Raw genomic sequence first — 22,411 nt, 5'->3', positions numbered from 1 at the left:
CAGCACTGCTACTTACAGACCTGCTACTAAATCTACGTATTACTCTGTGAAGAGATTTATTAAATCTACATACTTAGACTTCAACAAACAAAATTTGATAACTCAATCCCACGGGAAAAAATGGAACTCTCTGCATCAAAATCCACAGTTAATTCCCGATTTACCACGCAAATCGTCTGTAGCTGCATTTAGATTGGCAACAGGCCATGATTGTTTGGCCAAACACCTGCATAGAATTGGAATATATCAGTCCCCTAACTGCCCATTGTGCAACTCAAACCAAGAAATGGATTCGGAACACCTCAAAATCTGTGCTTCAGTGACTAGTCATGATAATATCTTTGAAAAATATTGGAGTGCAAGTGGTCAAATGACTTTATTGTCAAACACCTGGCATTAGAAAACAACAACAACACTCACCTTTGGCACGGAGTAGCCACAAAGATATGTGTGTGCAATGCCCAGACTGAAGACTGACACAATCTCCATGACCTTGCGTATAGAGCATCCTGCAATCGGGAAAACCTGTAAACTTCCTATAGCTTTGCCAGTTTTCAATTCCATTACAGCAGTTTCTTGATTTCATCAATTTACCTTATTTATCGAAATAGAAACATCAATTTTGAGGCATACTTATGACATTTCACTAGTTTCTGTGGCCTCTCACAAACATTTCAAGACATATTCCAACATTAATAAGGAACATTTAAATATTTCTGCTGATGCCCAGTTCACTCTCTCGTTGTACAATTTAAGTTCTCTGCATTGATTGATGATTCAGTAATATAACTGTATAAAATGTAGATATAAACAAATTATATTATTAATTAAAGTTTTACAATTTAGAATATTATGCATTTATTGTTTACAATAAATTATATTGTTTGAATGTAAATTAAACATCCTTCAAGAGCTTACTTATATATTTTTGTGAATGTAAACACATATCCCTTCAAAATGATCTGATGAAGAGAATTGAGAAAATGCATTGGGTTGTAACAAAGGGCCGCGGACAGTCCATGGCTTTATAGTGTAGGGAGAAAAGACTGATGTCCACGATTTTGAATGAAGTCGGACAGAAATCTGGAAAAATGCAGTAATTTGTAAGATAGTGTTCAAATGATACTCAAATGGGTGCAAGATAATAATAAATTTCTAAATTATAGACATCAGCTCAAAGAATTTTGAGTGACCACAAGGGTCCTGAATACAATAAACATGTACAATAATGTGATGTGATACATTAAAGAGTCCACACCTGTGGAGTAACGGTCAGTGCGTCTGGCTGCGAAACCAGGTGGCCCGGGTTCGAATCCCAGTCGGGGCAAGTTACCTGGTTGAGGTTTTTTCCGGGGTTTTCCCTCAACCCAATACGAGCAAATGCTGGGTAACTTTCGGTGCTGGACCCTGGACTCATTTCACCGGCATTATCACCTTCATATCATTCAGACGCTAAATAACCTAGATGTTGATACAGCGTCGTAAAATAACCCAATAAAATAAAATAAATAGATACATTAAAGAGAAAAGAAAGTTAATTGTTGAAGGCAAATATAAGTTGATTAATTGAAATAGAGATGATGATGTAATATTTGAAGAGAATCCTTGATAATATTTATAAGAATAGACATTACATAATCAAAAGGAATGTGAAGTTCCTTAAGATAATTCCATGTGAATTTTGTGTTTGAACCTCTACTGCCAAACAGCAAACCAATGACGGACCATTGTTTAAGAGGGACGTTGTACTTTTGAGAAAGATACGGCAGACAAGGTTCATATATGGACTTCTTCTCAATATCAACCTCGGTGGCCTGATTTAGGTTTCTTTCGACTGACTAGGTGATAAAATTTAATTTTTTGCTACTGCACAACAAAGAGGAAATTTCTAAAAATATGATTTCACACGAAATCTCGGTAAATTTTTGTCGCAGTTGTATTTCCGTGGTGCAGTACTTAGAACTGCTGCAAATGGTAGAATTGTTATTTCTCTCTATGTGGATATAATACAAACGTTCAAAGATCATTTTCTTTGATGAATGGTCAGTGGATACAAGAAAGAAACAAATTATCACTGAAGTTAGTAAACACATCTGCAGATAGAGTATAATGTGAACTGCAGTTAGCTTCACAACTCATCCTTCCTTCTCTTCACAGTTCTGAGAAGTATGAGAGGTTCTGTGACATGAATGGTGTTGTGCTAAAATAAATGGTAATGATGTAAATTGCATGCCAAATAATGTGCTAGATAAGGTAAAGTGTATTACTGAAGTGGCCAGTCTCATCCACATTAAGTAAACAAGTGATATTAATGTGAAAAATAAATGATATATACAAGTTTCTTATAAATTACTACGTTTTTTCCTGTCGATCAAATTGACTTGTGAATCATGTACTGGTTTCTTTGTTTCTTCATTATGGCAACCCTAGTTTTAACAAGTTTCTATTGTTATGGCATTCGTAATGAGAAATAAGATCAATTAGTATTATTTTCATTTAAAACGCCCCTGTATTCGACTGCATGATATTTAGAGTGCAAGTTCCCTATGAGCTTGAAATTTCCAAGATAGTAATTTATCCTAATATTAAAATTAAATACCAGTCCTAGGGAAAAAGTCTGATTTCAGTAAAGGCATAATTTTATATCCCTTGTTTTTACATCTTGATCCCTTGTTTTGTTGTTGTTTAGTCAACTGTCCGAAGACAGGTCACAAGTGATACCAACAAGGCACCACCTATGAAGCAACTAAGCCAGGAGATAATTGGTAGGTGGCTAATTATATCTTTTAATTGTTGTATTTTTTGTTTTAGAAAATCGTTCATTAGCTGTTTCTTTCCAAAATTCATCAAATTGTTGGAGGATAAATTTTACATAATGGGATCTACACAAGTGGAATCTAATTTATGAGAATTATATCTTGAAATATTGTGTTGCTATGAGACTGTATTGCATCGTACATTATTGGAAACATAACTTTTCGGCTTGGTATCACTGCCTTGTATTGAATTCTTCTGATTTTTAATTTCTATCAGAGCTAGATGAGATTTTGTTTTGAAGTATTTGAGAATATGTTGAGGAATCGACATTTTCAGACCAATGCTTGACCTCATAAAATGGTGTTAAATCATTATATTTCAGGAAATCAGAATAGGCGTGCATTTTGTCATCAGAATTATGGTTTTTCTTTCTGTTTGCAATTACTTGGTTTTGATTAGTAGACCTACAATAATCATTTCCCTGTCGGACAGCTTGTAAATTAATATTTTTTGCCAATCATTTTTTAACCTTTAACATATTTACTGAATAGAGCAGGGAATAGACTGTAAAGCAGCAAGACTTAATAAAACAATACACATCTCTATTTTTCGGCTTTAGTGTTGCTCCCATCTAGTGTCAAAAGATTCTATTAATACGAAAACTGTAACACCACTGCCACCTGGCGAGTGAATTTCTAACTATTTACTCAGGTGAAAGCTTTTGATAGGTTAGGTTCTAGACGCAAGTTGTGCGACATAGTTGCCTACGCAACAAACAAACATGGCATATGAAGAGTTAGACCTGAAGTCCATTCATAACATGAGGCGCATAGTTCCAAAACCCTCTAAATCCACTTTTTCACCAAAATTATTTTTTATCTCTTTATAGTAAGGATTAATGCACTCTATTGACCTATACTTCGATAATGTTCAAAAGAGCTGTGCATATAGTGAAAAAATTCATTTGAAAAATAGTTACTTTTCCAATATCCTCTAAATACCAAGCGACTTTTCCAATATTCTCTATAGCCAGTATCTATTGTTTGCATATTCTAGTAGTGCACTATCGTAACGATTTTGGAGTTTACCGAAGTCTTTTGAAACGAGGAGAAGCTATCCATGACTTGCAGTTGCAAAGAAAACAGTTTGGGGTGACTGTAAAAAAGGAGAAAATTCAAGATATTGATCAACTTTTTTCAAAATATTTCGGTCCTTTGTGGAAAACAAACAACGATCTGGAATTTTATGCCCATCTCATCAATGAAAATGGAGAGCAAGCAGAGGAAGCAGAAGAAGACGAAGGGAACATTTTGGCCACCTGAAGCTGTATTAGTAAATGTCAATTTATAAAATGATTGTTCAAAGTAAACCCTGGACTGAGTTCTATTTTTTATTGCTGGAATTCCATTATGATATTTGTGGTTATTGCATACGTCTGGAGATATTTTTGGTCGATGAAAGTGATGACCTGAAGCTGTAGGAGCAAATGTGTATTTATAAGGAGATTGTTCAAAGTAAATCCTGGACTGAATTCTATGTTCTTTATTGCTGGGATTCCATTGTGATATATGTGATTGTTGCATACATTTGAAGATATTTTTCTCTTGGAATTCAGCTCAACAGTGTTCTATTAAGAGTTGAGTAATGATTACTTTCGTATGTATTCGAATACGTAGTCCACCATATCCAAATTTGTAGCATGATTATAGATTATTTCTTGAGTAATTCTTTATCTTCAATCTGCATTATTATATACGTGAATAGTATAATAATCAATAATATCCTTGTAACGCTTCTATAAATAAATATTGTGACGGCCACGTGAGGTTTGATCTCACGACCAACGGAGGAAGAGCTAAGTCGGCCGTGTTTTGGGCGGGTTGCGCTCGCATCTGCTTCCTGTGGCATGTGCTGTGGCTTAGGGAGTTCGAGTGCAGTGGACCGCAGTTGGGGGACCTGAGTTCGAAGTTCAGCGGATCGTCTCTGAAGGTCTGGGGTTCGAGATTCTGTGAACGCGAGTGACCGAGCTAGAAGAACTAGCCAAGACAAACGAGCTGTGAACTGAGAACTGACAGTTCTGTGTTGTAAATAGTGCTTTGTGAATATTAGTTAAGATTAACAGTTCATTGTTGTTCGTAATAGTCCAAGTAAATTGTCATTGTCGTCAGTGGAGTGCACTAACGAATACTGTGTTACTGTGTGGAGAGCAAATCCCATTGTTGACAGGAGTGAAATTAAATTGTAGAGAGTGATAATTATTGTTGCTTTGAATAAAAGTTACATTGCTGAGTTGGAATAAATTTACAATATGTTAGCTGAAATCTACTAAGGGAGAGACTAGTGAAGTGCTTTGTGTGGAGTGTGCCATTGTATATTTGCCAGCCTAGATGGCACAAGCGGTAGGGGCATGGAACGTCTCTATCGCTTGGTCTGAAAGGTTGTGGCTTCGAGTCCCACCTTGGGTATGGGTGTTGTGTAGGTACTATTTTAAGAAAGCGGAACACAGAAAACAGAGAGAAACGAAAAAGGGGGTAAAGAAAAAAATGGATAAAGAGGGAAAAAAGTAGAGTAAATTTCTACAAAAAATTAAAAAAAAACAGAAACATGGACATTACGACGAAATGAAGAGAAACAAATAGAAGCATTTGAAATGTGGATATGGAGAAGAATGGAGCGTGTAAAGTGGACAGACAGAATGAGAAACGAAGTTGTGTTGGAAAGAGTGGGTGAAGAAAGAATGATGCTGAAACTGATCAGAAAGAGAAAAAGGAATTTGTTGGTTCACTGGCTGAGAAAAAAACTGTCTACTTAAGGATGCCATTGAAGGAATGGTGAACAGGAGAAAAGTTCGGGGCAGGAGAAGATATCAGATGATAGACGACATTAAGATGTACCGATGATATGCGGAGACCAAGAGGATGGCAGAAAATAGAAAAGATTGGAGAATGCTGGGTTTGCAGTGGATGATCTGCGCATGGGCAGAACATTTATGATTGAATGAGTTGAAATCTTTGTTTTCATAGGCTTCATCTCGTGTCTAAAACTTGACATATTTAAAGTTCCTTTCCCATATCTGCTAAATACATTTTGTTCCTTTCCAATATCCTCCAAATAAATATCGAGTTCCAAAACCCACTAAATACAAAAAAGAACATTAATTTTTGGCAATTTGGTTTATAATATTTATATTAAAAATTATATTGATGTTTTCTACTTTCAAGTTAAGTTCACCAGAAAAAAAAAATCAGTCATTTCAAAATAAAAACGAAAGCAGTAAAAGTTTTTTCGTTTCCTGAAAAATTTGCTCGAATCGATTTAGAGGGTTTTGGAACAGCACGCCTCACATGTTTGAAGATAACAGTGATGTTGACAAAGATTATCAACCCAATTATGGTGATCTGACTTCATCAGGTAAGTAATTTTTGTAATAAGTATATTTTAATGGATGATTTCTTATTTTTAATTGTATTTTTTGCAAAGTTTATATAATGTGACGCTTAGGCAAATTTGTCTCTTACATTTTTTCAAAACCCATAAGAAATGCAGAGGGTTAAGCACTATTTTTGGTGGATATTTTCAGTTAATATTTTATAATGTAAGCAAGTTTAGCACTATTTGCATGCTTAAAAGTAGTATTTTACGAAATCAAATCTATTAAAATCCCTTGATGAGGTCGGTTTGGCAAGCTTAGTGCTAAGTACGAATAATTGTTGTTTGGCTAAAATTTACAGCTTATGTCACCACATGTACCATTTTATTTTGTCATTTTAGATGACTATGGAGTTCGAAATGGCATGTCTTCTCAATCATATCAACAATTTTCTCCCACAGACAACCAAAGTTCTTACACTCTATAGTGACAGCTGTGGAGGGCAGAACAGCTCTCTTCTTATCTTACGTATTGCCAAAACCATCCAACCCTTCAAGTGATCAATCAAAAATTTTTCATTCCTGGCCACAGTTTTGATATCTGTGACATAGACTTTGGAGTCATCGAGAGGTCTAAACACTATCATGAAGAAATATATGTTCCTGAAAAGTGGGAAAGAGTAATAGCTGATGCGAAGAAAAGAAATCCAAAATTTCAGGTCCATTGTATGACTAGCAAACTGTTCTATAGTTGAGATACTTTAGAAAATGAAATAACAAACAGAAAAATATCAGAAAATAAACAAAAAGTGGAATGGCTCAAGATTCGATGATTACAGTTTCGGAAAGATGAACCCAAGAAACTTTTCTACAAAACATACAGTGTGTCTGACTGCATAGATTTTGATGTGGTTGATATAGCACGGAAAGGGCTCTGAGGGCGCCCATCGTGAAACTTTTCTCAGAAATTGAAGTTCCTGTATCCCAGAGGTCGGCCAATCACGAAAGAGAAGAAGAAAGATTTAATGTCACTACTCAAATATATCCCTCCAATTTACCACTATTATTACCGAAATCTGAAAGTAGAAGGAGAAGGTTTCAACAATCCAAACATGGAAGCAACTGATGGGGATAATGAATAAAGAGTTCCATATTTTTTTTTGTGTTCCAAAGATTTATAGTTCGTAACTTTGTTAATTAGTCCAATAAATCGGTCATCATACCACTGACCTGCAATGATTTTAATGTCTTATACTTTTGAACCTAACTTGCATATCCCACTTATTTGGGTTTCGAACTTTTTTTATGAGGGCCAAACTTGTCTAACATTGCCTATGCCACATGTTTGGGCTTGAAATATAATTTCTTTTAGGGCTAAACTTGCCTATCATTCGTTTTACAGTTAACACATTTCTGGGTTAATGATATTTTTCAACTTACTTTTTTACATGGACTAGATACATACTAGATTACGGTAAAAGAGAAATAATTTTATTTTGACATGTGATTATTTAAAAAAATGACGTCCAAGTTTAGACTTGAACAACTTTTCAGTGTAATTGTGGTTTAGGCAAGTCTGGCACTTAGCCACTCAATATTGTTAAATTTAACTTGTGTTAGGTGATTAGCATAAGTATTAAATGTTGTATATCTGTAAATATTGTATCGTTATATTACAGAACAACTATTTCAATTACTTATTAACATATTTATTACGAGGCTTATAATTTATTGTGTCAATTTCTCTGGGAATTTTTGAGACAAACATAAATAACAAAAAGTATGAAGACTCACCTAGTTAATACTGCTTCATCCATGATTTTAAACATGTAAGTGCATTCACATGCTCCGAATTAAGTGCCGCTCTATGTTTAGTAACAATGTTTCCTGCATCACTAAACACGAAAAACTTTTTTTCTGTCAAGCACTTCTCCACGATCGTTTAATTTAAATCCTAACATTTCACCAAGTTTGCCTCTCAAATTCTCATATGACATAATGGAGTTTACACTTTTCACAAACCACAGAAAACTGATTTTTTTTTATCAAACTAAACACACAACCTTCATATACCAACTCAGTACAGAAACTGCAACTGCAAAAGTACAGCAGTCGAAACAGAAGACTGGCCCCTGTTGTAATTGAATTACCAGATTTTAAAAAGAGAAGAAGGTAGTTATGCTCTCACTTGCACACAGTATAGACATGGCTATTTTGAAATGGATGAGGGAGACAAGCCCAGAAAAGTATGTATTTCATATGCTAGGAAGATGAGCTGACAACAAGGTGGAAGTTTTCTTGGAAAACCATAAAACTTAATAAGGGTTTCGCATTGTGTTTCAACTTTCAATAGAGATAGACTAGGTCACTGTCCTCATATTTCCATCTCTTTTTGAAGTGTTTGTGCAAAGATTTTCCATACGCTATCTGCTTTGCAATAAAAAAAATAACAGTATTATTGTGCTTTTTAAGTAAGCAATTTCCGAGAGAGGAATATCGATTAAATATTTTTGATCGATTAATCTTACAATCTTAGAAATTGATCAATTAATCGATTAGAGTAATCGATTAAATCCCACAACACTAGTTTTAAGCCCATATAGCGACCGAACAATGAACAAATGCATTTGCTGACTGAATTCGGAACATGTGGACGGTACAGGGAAGGTAAACCAGTCATTTGGTTTGTTTTGTATGTGATCCATTGCTTGTCAGTACATCAAAGGAAATTGGTATTCGCTGTGGATGGGATTTGTCACTTTTTCGTAGTTTGTTGTAGCAGCAGACCGCAGTGGTTAGTATACCTAATTTCACAAACCAGTACTTGTATATCAAAACTGGAATGGATTGAAGAAGATGTCATCAACAAAGGGCCATATTTACGCATGGACCAACATGAGCCATGGCACTGGATGGCAAATTTTTGGGATTAGTACCATACTCAAGCTGTGAAAATTTGAGAAATTTTATAAACATGTGCATTTATGACAAACATTTTACATTAATTTTTATATATCCGAACAATAGGTATTTTTATACTATATGCGAACAGGATGTAATTAATTAACTAATTAGTAAAAGGTAGTAAGGTTGTCTGATTATAATATACCAGTCAAGCTTTATTTCACATGTGCGTCACATAATTAAAGCTTTTAAGTTACCGTACTTAATTTTACATGGCAGCTCATAACATCTCAAAGCAAAATAATACTTGTTCTATGCAAAAATTGGTAACTTATTGGTTAAATACCTGAAATTTTATTATTATTATTATTATTATTATTATTATTATTATTATTATCATTATTATTATTATTAGTTGAAATGAACTAGTACATAAGTTACAGGTTTAAAATGACTGTCTGCAGTTGTTAAATTATGAAGTTTTAAGTTATTAGTATTATCAAGTTCGGATATGAAAAGAATTGAGGCTGAATATAGAAAACAGTGAAAACTTAAAATAATTAGAAAAGAAACAAAAAGTCCTTATGTAGTAAGACACACAAAATCGAGTTGTTCAAAATGAAACTGAGTATTCTTTCAAAAACTGATGTGAGTACATCGTCACTGTTATGTGATACATGTTCTAAACTAACAATAAGTACGATAATGAAAGTGAAATGAATGGCAGTATTGATCAGCACCCATATAATTAAAATAATGACTGATGAGTATGGAAATGAAATAAGTAAAATTAGATCCAGCGTTCTGAGCAATAAATGAAGTAACTAGAGACTATTTCACCAGTCAAGGAGTGAAACAATAGGCCCCTCTAGAAGATTTCAGATCCAACAAAAAGCAGGGCGGTGATCGCTGAATGTACTGTAATACATTACTGACATTTAAAGTTATATTTAATTTTATTTCTTTTGTTTTATTTTCTCTTTTTTACTAATTAATTCCATTTGAATATTGATTATTCGATTCTCTGTCTTAATTTTGACTAATTTTCATAATAAATTATTTATGTCGAAGGGGCAACATTTCTTTAGTTGCCTGAGGTGGCAAAAATTTTAAATACAGTCCCGCATCAACCTTATTGAATTATATCGGGACCAGGAAATTTTAGGAAAGATCATGGAACTTGGCTGTTTGGAAACTTCGAATAAACACATAAAACTTGTATACGAATCCTCTGTTGCCAGATATTGAAGTGTTAGTGCTAATCTTTCATGAACAGGTATTGCTTCTCACCAGTCTGTCTTTCTTGCAAAGTGTTAGCCTATTTTGCATAGTAACATTTCAAAGTCTGTTGCTGAAATTCGACAAAGTTTTAAAACTATCCCACTGAATTTAACGTAAGTAATTAAACAAGTCAATGCTTCTATTCTATAGCAATTGCGACTTTTGTATAGTGGAATCTGTCACAATCACCCTTTATTTTTCAACTTTATTTTTGTTAGACAGCCCATAATAACTGCTGCACTTACTATAATAAATCGTCTACCATTATTGCGAATTACCAGCAAACACGAATGTTCCCTGACCATTTGCTGATTATTTGTATGTTGCTCCAAACAGTGAAAGTTCGCTTCACTATGTTTCCTATGTGTGTACGCACCTTTATTGATGTCACTAATGAGGTTCAGACCTGTCTTCGGACAGTTGATAAACAAACAAATGTAAAGTAAAATATTGATGTTTGCATTAAGGAACGCACTCGGGACAATTCTAAAGAGGCAGAAGGCTTTCGTGAACGGTTCAATACTCGCAGTGCAGAATATGTGGAAGAAATCTTGTCACCTCACTTTGGTGGCATATTGCAGTTTGTGAAGGAAGGTGAAGTGCTGGTTGACAAGGGACAAGCAGATGAACTGAAAAATCATGAAAGTGAGTATCTTTGTTGCATATCATTTAATTTTGTTACTTCCACTATAGATATTAGATACTTCCAACATGTTGTTATGGCTGGTTCTACCGGTCATCAGTTTTGTTATGATCAGTTCTGACACCAAAATTATTGTGGCTCTACTTGTGTAATCAGAAAGGTAATGGTCGAGCTATTATCTTAGATTGGTACTGCGTTTACAAGAAAGGATCTTATAAAGTACCTGACAGTGGCACTGTCGTCAACTCTTTTGAAACTCATTATCGGAAGTCTTATTTAATAACATGCAAAATTATGATAAACAATCATGCGAGTCATACAAACGCTTCATAAGTTGATCTGGAGCTGTCGAAATTTCCTAGCACGAATCTGTTGACCACTGATGATGGGTCCTTCAACAAATTCCAACTTTTCTTCCTCTCGATGGATAAAATTGCTAGATTACAAAGCCTTGTGCTTGACATGGCTGTCCTGGTGTAAGTTTTTATTCGTCGTGATGCAGAAAAATTCCTTTCTGCAGATGCAGTCGTGATGGGACAGATCAGTAGGCCTATAATTTGTAAAACTTGGAGTAGTTCCTGGAATGCCAAACCCATGTTTATGTTCTGTAGTTTAGAATATAGGTCACACACATGTTTTGATTTAATATTCACAGGGAACACTTTCTCTAGAAGTTCCTTGTTTATGTTTAACACAAAATTTGAAGATCCATACAAGTCAGTCAGTTCTGGCAGCATCTTGAAGTTCATGAAATCAGAAGACTTTGGATCACCAACTGATACTGCTTCGCAGAAAACAGAATTTTCTTCAAACCATCTTTTCATTTCTGATATGACATTATCAAGTATATTATATAAACTTGCTGTCAGCAAAATCTTATCTTGTTGTTCTGAATCGGAACTCTTCAGCATAGCGTCACCATCATCAGTAACGAAATAGTCTCTTACCAGAGACTGAGGTGATTGATTTAATTTAATTATGGTTTATTTAACGATGCTCACAACTGCAGAGGTTATATCAGCATCGCTGGTGTGCCGGAATTTTGTCCTGTTCTTTTACAATTTTTCTTCGTTTCGGAGCTTTGAAAAGTTTTCTATCATTGCCTTAATGAGGGACGAACATTTACTAATATCCATTTTTGAAGACTGAGGTTCTTCCGATAATGAATTTGCAAGAGCAAGAACATGGTCTAAATAAACCAAATAAAATAAGGTGTCAATGAACGCATTTTTGACTTCTTATCTTAATTATTGCTCTGGATCCATGGTTTATTTTTGATGTTGAGTGTTTTCCGTGAAAAAAAAAAAAATTAAAAATTCACAAATTTTTTTGGGCCCAGGCCCACCTAGCCCACCCGTTGGCTGCGCCACTGACGACAATTTCATTACTTTTTGCACTGTTGAGTAAGAATGCAATGATTATTTTTTGCACTAAAGTAAACAAGGTCTTATTTGCAGCTTGTTTCAAGGACATTCTTTCAGGCTTGTGTTAGTTGTTCCAGATGTTGTCTTAAAATTAAGTCATAAGTGACATGGAGGTATCAGAAATAACAGAGAATATAGCTATGCAGAATGCTAGTACAAAGAAAATAAAATTTTTTGATGTACTTCTAACTCATCGAAAGGAATACAGATCATGAGTCAAATAAATTACAGAAGACGCTTGTTTAAGTGTTGAGGATTGAGATGTTCTCAGAATATTTTACTTATAGAAAGGAGTAGATTAATGAGCGAATGAAATCTAATGGCTTCCTGTGCTACATAGAATGCCCACCTGACAGGACATCATTGTAAATACTATGAGGTCCTACAAGAAATATTAGTTGATTTTTTTTAATTAGTACAGCATAAGTTTTGGGTATTTCAGAAGTGACGCATGTATTTGCGATAAATTTAGAACCAATATATCTCAACTTGAATTAGAAATAAACAACGATAAAGATGCAACTCAGGTACACAATTTGAATAGGCAAAAACGACAGTGACTCAAAATGAACTACATAAGAGGAAAAGAGATACTTTGTATGAGGTAAAGTATTCTGAATGTTTGGATACCTTTCAAGTCCAGAAAGTCTATGATTAAGGAAGCAATTTCTATGGATTACTGGAAGAATCTTTCAATTCTTAAACTTTCAACAAGTGAAGCATATTACTCCAGGCAACTATAGTCTTTTCGTGCTAAGTCCATACACTTTCTACTGGAAATCTGTATTTTGTACACATGATGAAACGGTTTCGAACAAAGTGCATGATGAAGTATGCTTAATGTTGCGGTATTCCTGTTTTGAAATTTTGCGTGACTATGCGTGAATTCAACATGTTCTGTGAATCCTGCTGATGACAGAATAACAAATTTTATTGTGATTCGATTTTTCCATTTCTTAGTGCATATAGTGAAGAAATTTTGTTTGTTGGCAACATTTCCAAAAAGAGGTCATTCGTACCTCAAGTGCAATAATAATGTAGAATTTATAAACCAGAAGATAAGATGTGAGTTTCCTGACGACTAGTGACATGAGATTGCTAATCCTAGGAAGAAACCTGAACCATTCTTCATAGTTGATTACAAGATAGAAGAACTACTTTATGGATGGGGAGAATTTCTGAATAGCTACTGCGAAAAGAAACCCCTTTCGCCTAGAGGTCCATTGCAATCTACAATGTAAAATAAGATACCGTACTAAAAATGTGTTCCTGAGTATCATCAAGCGGACGATATGAAAGCTATATAGTGAGTTTCTATTTTATTTGTCAAAATTATTTTATCTTTAATTTTATTTATCGCATTTTAATTTCAAATGCTATTAAACATCCAAATTAGTCTATAATAGTCATTTTCTAACATTATTTTAATTATATTTCAAGCCACTAAAAAGAAATCAGAAGAAGAACAATGCGAAAGAGTTGACAATCTTCAACTGCTTCATATGATGACATATTTCAAGTCCTGCACTGTGACGTCGTGGTCTCAGACGTTCTGCCTAAGACTCGCATTACGGAATGCGTGCTGGTTTGAGTCCTCATGGGGAAAGAAATTTTCTCATGAAATTTCGGCCAGTGTTTGGGACCGGTGCCCACCCAGTATCATGATGCACTTGGGGAGCTATGATAGGCAGCGAAATCTGGTTACAAAAGCCAGCTATAATGGCTGGGGGATCATCGTGCTAACCACACGGTACCTCTATTCTGATTGGATGATCGTCCACCTGTGTTTCGGCATGTGGACATGAGGCCAGCAACTGGCTGGTTGGTCTGGGCCCTTGATGAGCTGTAGCGCCAAGGATTATTAGATTTTAAAACGGCAACATTCAATGACTTTCAAATAAAGAAGCAGTTCTGCAGTCCTGCAGTACAAGACCAATGAAAGGAAAACGAGAATTATATTTTGAAATTATATATAAAACGATCAAAAGCAAATTAAATGTTTGAGGTAGAAGTGGTGTTTCACTATAATGTATGCTGTATCCCATATATCTCGAAGATTCGTATTTGGAACTTGATCGTTCTTATTTTGGAAGTTTACATATACATTGTTTGTTTATATTGCATTTTCCATTGTTGCCATCCAAATTTAGAACAAAATGGCATTGTATAATTAATAAGAAATAATCGTTCTTTACATTCCACCACGTCAATTTCTATTAAATACACATATAACTAAGTACTAAAACTTTAAAATTCGTTTTTTTCGAAAATTTCTAAAATGGACCTTGATCGCTATTCCTGTGTACCCTTCAGATGTTAACAGAAAATGAGAGAATTGAAATTCTGATGATAGGATTTGGTGACACAAAGCATAGACCTATACAACAAGAGGTATGCCACCTATTTCTGAATTCTCTCATTTTTCCTGATGAGTGATGACTGGAACTTGAGAGCTGAAAATTCAGTAAACATAGCCAGTCCTAATGACTGTATATTTTGCAAAATGTTCTGAAAGATTAAAAGTTTATATCTTCTTTCCAGAAAAAGCATTGGCACTTGTTCAGTCTTTCTCTGCGGGATGGAAACGATCTTTGGAGGAGTTGAATCGAGAGATCCTGTCTTCATTTCCCAATTTGGTGACTGGTTCCTCACTTCTGCAGTTGGCTCTCACCCAGTACTATCACCGTTTCCAAAAATTATTAACACCAAATGCTTGTGCACAGCTGACGAATATTCATCACATCAAGGTGGAGCTAAAGAAATACAAGACAAATTTCTGAAGATATATTATGGCTGCTGTGATAGGTAAATGAGGGAATAGTTTGATGAAGAGCTTAATATATTTAAGTTAGGAATATTTGACTTTTTTAAATAAATATATTTAAATATTTGTTAGATCTGAATTGTGTATATATAGTCACTGTTTAATTAATCATATATGAACAATTAATGTGTTGATATAATTTTTGTTTTAGTGTTTGAATGCTAGATACCCATTCGCAGTAATGTGGTTCAGGTGTTATTTATGAATTATTTACAAAAATGTGAACAAGATTTAAAATTGGATTCATATCATAGTTTAGCATTGTTCTCAAATCACGTGCGACAATCATACTGCTTTTGTGGTGCTTCAGTTTGTGGAAGTTGTACCAGTTAGTGTCTGCAATGCTTGAACATGAGAGAGACAACAAGACATTAATAATTTCGCCTTATTTCATATGAAAAACTAATCGCAAGATCTGTGCTAAAATGCTTAAGCAGTTAAAACATGAATGGGTGGGAGGGGAGAACAGAGAATATTTTTTAACTAGATGGAACAAACATGACAGCCTCCTCCTACATTGGCAAATATCGAACTTCGTTGTACTTGACAAACTTGAATCAAACATAGTGCCTATAATGCACAATGCTAATACCAACTGTATTAAATTAATGTAGTGTAGCAAGTTTTAACAACGTATACAGGATGTAAAAGGAAAGTTACAAGCCTCGGTGGTAGGTAGATGAGTACTATGTGATCATATTTTGTTAAATAAACCCATGTCCAGAAACACTTTGTTTACATGCTAGCATCTCTGAAATATGGAGAAAGACATAGGCAATACAGATCACAAAAACTAGGAAAGAAGTTGAAAAGGCAATTGAAATACTGTAAGTAAACATTATTTTAATCAACTACAGAAGATGCTCCAAATGGCTGCCACCAACTTCGATACATTTTGTACATTGCCTGGTTATGTCATGTCGAACTCTTGGAAATATTCTTGGCATATCTCGGATGACTCCAGCTGCTACTTGAATTCGTGCCACAAGATCTTGTTGTGTCTCCATGGGAGTCTCGTACACTAGGGTTTTCATGTACAAAGAAATCCAATGGTGTCAGGTCAGGTGAGCGAGGGGGCCAGACTATTGGGCATGGGTCTCTGGACATGGGTGCAATTTTAATTTTAATTGTCTTTTTTACTGTACTTCTTTCCTAGTTTTTGTGATCCGTACTGCCTATATTCTCCTCCACATTTCAGAGACGCTAGCATGTAAACAAAGTGTTTCCAGACATGAGTTTATTAACAAAATATGATCACTTAGTATGCACCTACCTACCACCGAGGCTTGTAGCATGTATTTTTTTACACCCAGTATAGTGGAGGGGTATATGTTCATATATCCTAGTCCGTAAGATTTTTAAATGAAGGAATAGCATGACTACTGAGCATGTACAGCTTATGAGTGAGAGGTGTTTTGTTTGAATCTGTGGCAGAAAGCCTGTCGAAGTCACCATTTCAAGATATATGAAGTAACAGACACTTATCTCTTTTCTTCTCTGTAACTTGTCTCAGGTCAGTTCTACAACAATTGACCTAATAAACTTTTTTGTTCCTAATAAGATAAAGAATAAAAAAGGGTAAGCGTATATTTTTTATACCTTTCATAATTTCTGCGATATTGCTGAATGTGTGGAAACTAATTTAATTATCATCATACTCGTCGTCATCATAATTTTCAGGGATTAAGCCTTGCATGACCAGTTCCAAATTTCATGAATTAGAATTGTTGTACCCACCTCTTCTTCAGTCTGCCAACATATCTTCTATCCTTAAAATTTAATGTTAATTTCATAATGCGGTGTTCCTGTATCTGACCTCCATATTCCTTCCGGCATTTCTATATTGGTGTATATTTTTTTTGTTGATTTGCAGATATTGAGTTCTCTCCTGATATTCTTGTTCCTGTTCTTGTCTAGTAGAGTATATCCAGCAACATTTCTTAAAAATCTAATTTCTTCGGTCTCAATTTTTCTTTCCTTATTCTTGCTTAATTCCATAATTCTGAACTTCACTTTAACTGCCATTAGTTCATACAGTTTTAGTTTAGTTTCCTTTCCAGTATTCTTAAGCTATCTTTTTATTGTGCCGCACACATAATTAAATGTAATTTCTCGAATACCCCACGCACTTTTCTTTCCAAAATATACAAGTAAAAAATACGGGTACGTGGCTTATTCTAAGTAAAGTTGGCAACATTGCCCAATTTTCCTCCTGCTCAACTCTTAAGGTGATAGTACATACCACTAACTTTCCACGTGAGTATGTCAATATTGTTAACATTGTTAATTGGCATTTGAATTAGCAGTACAGGTGTCAGAATCAAGTTCAAGTGTGATAAATGTATAGTTTGTGTGTCTTATATTTTCAGTACCATTTTAACCAAACTCTTCAACCAGATCATAGAGGGTGATACTATTCCACCAGAATGGACCTTATCATATATAAATGCAATATACAAAGAGGAACCCAATGAATTATCGAGGTATCAATGTCTTGGCATCAGTGAGTAGGATACTCAATAAAATAATTAAGGTACGATTGGAGTCTGTAATACAAAATAAGATATCCAAACAGCAAGCTGGATTTACAACAGACAAATCCTGTGTAGACCATATATTTACAATTAGACAGATGATGGAAAGAATGTTAACCAAAGGAAAAGAGATACATTTTATCTTCATTGATCTAGAAAAGGCATATGACACATTACCAGTTAATCGACTTTGGACTGCCCTACAAAAAAACTGGAGTCCCAAATCCTCTCATAGACCTCATAAGGAGAATGTATAAGTGTATAGCATGTGTCAAAATGGGGGAAAATCTATCAGAATTTTGTACTACAAAAGGTTTGAGGCAAGGGTGTGGAATGTTACCAACTTTATTTAAAATCTTCCTAGCGAATGCCTCGAAGAAATGGAATGACTCATGCAGAGATATGAGCATCAATATTAATAGCCATATGTTGCATACGTTACTATTTGCCGACGACCAGGTAATAGTAGGACAAGATCAGTAAGATATTGAGTATATGTCCAGCAAGCTTGTAAGTGAGTATAGACTGCACGGATTGAAAGTGAGTTTTATGAAGACAGAATATATGGTTGTTGGAGGGAAAGGAGAGGACTTGGTTGTAAATGGTATAACAATTGATAATGTCAGCCAGTTTAAATATTCAGGATCAGTTATAGATAGTTCTGGTACTTGTGAAAAGGACAATAACTAGAAAAGAGAAAAATAACTAGATCCTTGAATGGTATCCTTTGGAATAGAGAAATGACAAAAGCAACTAAAAAATGTATCTTGAAAACAGTGGTAGAGAGTGTCCTTATATATGGGTCAGAGTTTTGGACTTTGAATGACAGATGGAGGAAAAAGTTGGAGAGCACTGAGATGGATGGGTTACGTCGAAGTATGAGAATGTCTCGGTTGCAGCATGTAAGAAATGATTTTATTAGAGCAGAGATGGAAGGAAGAGAAATTGTAGTAAGCAGGACTGAAAAACGGATACTGCAGTGGTATGGACATGTACAAAGAATGGAGGTGGAGAGATGGCCCAGACGGATAATATATTGGTCCCCCACAAGGACAGAAGGAAAAGAGGAAGGACTCGTTTAAGTTGGTGTGGTAGTGTGAAAAAAGTTGCGATTAAATTCGACTTAGAAGATGGACAGTGGAATGATAGATCCTTATGGTGGACAGGAATTAGAAGCAACCACTGAAAAGTGGATAGCTGAATTAAGAAGAAAATCAGTACCACTAAAGTATGAGATTGTGATCCTTTACTTACAGCAAAAATCTTAAAATGATCAAAGATCCGGAGGTACATGGAAATCGTAATGCATGCTAATAATGTTTCAGGATATCATGTTAAGATTAAGACGACAGCTGACATGTGTGCAGTGTGTGTATGCGTAAGATCGGTTTGAAATGCATCCTATTCCAGTACAAAATATATTAATTTATTAACTGAACTGTATTTGTGTTTTAATTTATCGTGAATACATTTTTTTCGAAGTTCCATTTTTTTAATTTGTGTTTGTTTTATTTTTATTTTTTTGCCTTTCAAAAGTGGGGTGTGCAGCTTATGCGAGGACTTGAAGTATTCGAGAAAATATGACAAATGTATTTATAATGTCTTCCTTGTATGGCTCTTATGGTTGTGAAAAGGACACCTTTATCTTACAGTACGGTTATTTAGTCCTGGCAGTCGCTGGCAGTGTGTGCCTGGGTCAGACGAGTCCATTTAGTTATGCCAAGGGATGTTTGGGTTAGTCAGTCGCTTGTCTTCAGAGCGATCGGATGTCATGTGTGCGGTATAGCGGTATGTTTCTAGTACAGTTAAACTTAACTGCATTCCTTTACTGACCGCTCACTCTTATCTCTACTCCTATTACTTCCCCTCTTTTGTCTCATCGAGCTGTCAGGATAAATAATCAGTCTGTACATCTTTTCTTCTTTCTCAATCTTTTTCAATCTGCCATCATTTAAATTTTTGCAAATATATTATTATTATTATTATTATTATTATTATTATTATTATCATCATCATCATCATCATCATCATCATCATCACTACTATTAAATGTTGCGTTATACCTTTTTGTTTCATTATAGTCCATAATGTGATTTTATTAAAATTATCAAAAGTTTCTTTAAAATCCATAAAAACCGTACATGTTATGTTAAACTCTGATTTTAATTATTTGATTTGATTCTGCATAAACTCTGCATTTTCAGAATCCGTCTTGAACTTCTGAAGTAGTATATTAATATCTATTATTATTTCGAACTAGTTTATTTTATTATTGTCGCATATGTTTTATAATGCAACATATTATATACAAATTGCTGATTCCTCTGTAGTTGTTATATTTATTTCTGTGCCTTTTTTTCAGTTAGGTATATGACCGAATTTTAAGATATGTTTAATAGATTTAATGTGCGGTAGGCCTACTTTAATTAGTTGCAAGCATATTTAATTAGATCATTATTAATATTATCGGCACCAGAGAAGTCTTATAAAGTATAAACTATTTGACGGATTTTGTTCATACTCAGTATTCACAAATCAGTTTATCTTAGAATGATGCACGTGAATTACAATCATTTTAGCAAAGAAATTAATAGATATTTATTTGAAATAAATAATGGAATAAAAAGGCAGTCAACACGAAATTGACTGCATTTTTTATTTTTCTTCTTGTATGAGGTGAAATAAATAAAATAGCTGCCATGTTTGTCCCTAGACTTTTTTGGCTTTGAATAGACTAGTTTTACACCCAACAGCACTCATGGGCATTCTCACTGACAGCAGTAGGAGATGACTTGCATTATCAAAGGAAAGGGATCTGTACCCCATTTCTAGTAGTCGACAAGTCACAGGTATTTTCAAAATTATGCACTTCTCAGAGGTTACAATCACGGTTCAGTGATGGTGGTGTCCACTTCAGTTACGGAGTCCATGTAGTTTCCTGTAACATGGTCGAAATTCTCCTATCTGAGGGTGTTGCAACCCTCCAAGTCTGATAATGAGCGGCACTTGTACAATTATTGTGGACATATGTCTTTAGTTTGCTGTTCTCTGACAGTACAGTCTCAACTGCTCCGTAAATCTTTACGATTCTTCCCAGTTCTTTTTATTTTTGTTGAAGTTATTGCATCCTTAGCTTATTAACCCATGTTGGTCTTCACTTTCACGCCTTCTGTCGAAAATTGTTATTTTTAAGATCAGTAAAATATATTTAGTAACAATTTGTCCCTTGATTTGGGACAATGCTCAGCTATTATCTGTGTGTGTGTATTTGTGTGTGCGAGTGTGCATGCATTTCAAAATTTTAACAGCGCTGCTGCTGTTTCAACAATGCTAATATGCAGTACTTAAGGAGTTAGGTACAGCTTACAGGATTAAAAATGTTTGGAAATATTAATTTTTTTCCTCCATTACTGTATCTTGTACAATAATGAAAATTGGGATATGTAAAACACTGTCCTTCTGCTATATGAAAAAAAAAAAATATTTTTACGATTTAAAAAAATTATTTTTTCTTCAAAATTCAAAATGATGGCAATTCTCTGTACAGTGATGAAGCATTTCCCTCATAACTCATAAACTTGTTAACTTTTTCATGTTCTCTCCCTTTTATTTTATTGCTGAAACTCATGTTTACAATATCATGCTCTTTCAACTACAGTCCTTAATAAATAATATTTTTTTTATTTTGTGTTAGAAGAAAATACTGATATTTGACCATATTTTAAATGAATTTATTTTTTATCAGACAATCTATCAAAGGTAGAGAAGTGATTCTGCATCATATTGTAGATATGACATGCATAAGTACATACAAAACATTTCATCACAGAATGTTGGATAGTTTTTGAGTTATGAGGGAAACGCTTCATCCTTGCACAGTGAACTGCCACCATTTTGAATTTTGAAGAAAAAAAAATGCAAATATTTTTTTTAATCGTAAAAGTGAGCTGGAAGTATCCCTCAGTGCACAGATGCATAATATTAATAAAGAATGACTGGTAGAATGCTAGTGTAATTAGGTGAACATTCCAGTTTAAGTAATTTTACATGCAGTGTAAAAATGAAATATGAACATGAACAAACGAATAAAGAAACCTCAATAAAAAGTAGTTTACATTTTCTTCTAAGTTTTCATGTAAAATTTCACCCTCGGGTCTAGGAGAGATGGCTGTGCGCAATTTCTAATCACTAGATTGTGCACCAATATGCCTGGGTTAAATCCCAAATCTCTCCGCAGTGCATATGTCACTGTTGATTGTAATTCGTCCGTCGGATGGGGATGTTAAGACTGGCGGTCCCCTTGGTGCTATTCGATAGGAGTGGGCTATGTGCTGGCACCAGGTTTCCCCTTCTCCTTTCCCCACCATCATCATCATCATCATCCATACCCTACACTACACTTACACATACACTCACCATAGTACACAACATAACTCTTCACAGATACACATCATGCACAACGTGGCCTGCCGAAGTGGTGTGCAACTTGAAAATGGGTCACAGTCCTGCCATCTATCCGCAATATGCGAAACTCGAATCACGCAAGTGAAGTGGGTAGGCATTAGATACACATATATTTTCTGAAAATGTTGTATACATTGTGTCTAATGCCTACCCTCTTCACTTAACGTGATTCGGGTTCCACATACTGCAGATAGATAGCAGGACTGTGACC

At 34.7% G+C, this 22,411-nt stretch overlaps 1 long non-coding RNA gene across 3 annotated transcripts in view; it reads left to right on the top strand.

Annotated features, from left to right (window-relative positions):
* LOC138692802 (uncharacterized) overlaps positions 1–21,849 on the top strand; it is a 28,170-nt gene extending 6,321 nt beyond the window's left edge. Inside the window, exons 1-3 of one of the 3 annotated variants that reach the window (XR_011330133.1) lie at positions 2,106–2,765; positions 10,779–10,956; positions 14,920–21,849. This is a non-coding gene — a long non-coding RNA (uncharacterized lncRNA). Of the gene's footprint in view, positions 1–2,105; positions 2,766–2,972; positions 6,169–10,778; positions 10,957–14,919 lie in introns of those variants that run through there. The other 2 variants (XR_011330134.1, XR_011330132.1) reach the window with 2 other exon arrangements.
* Positions 21,850–22,411: the final 562 nt, after the last annotated feature.

The sequence above is a fragment of the Periplaneta americana genome, chromosome 17 (assembly GCF_040183065.1).
Source record: "Periplaneta americana isolate PAMFEO1 chromosome 17, P.americana_PAMFEO1_priV1, whole genome shotgun sequence".
In the NCBI taxonomy this organism is placed as follows: Eukaryota; Metazoa; Arthropoda; class Insecta; order Blattodea; family Blattidae; genus Periplaneta; species Periplaneta americana.
This window is presented reverse-complemented; position numbering and strand designations above follow the sequence as displayed.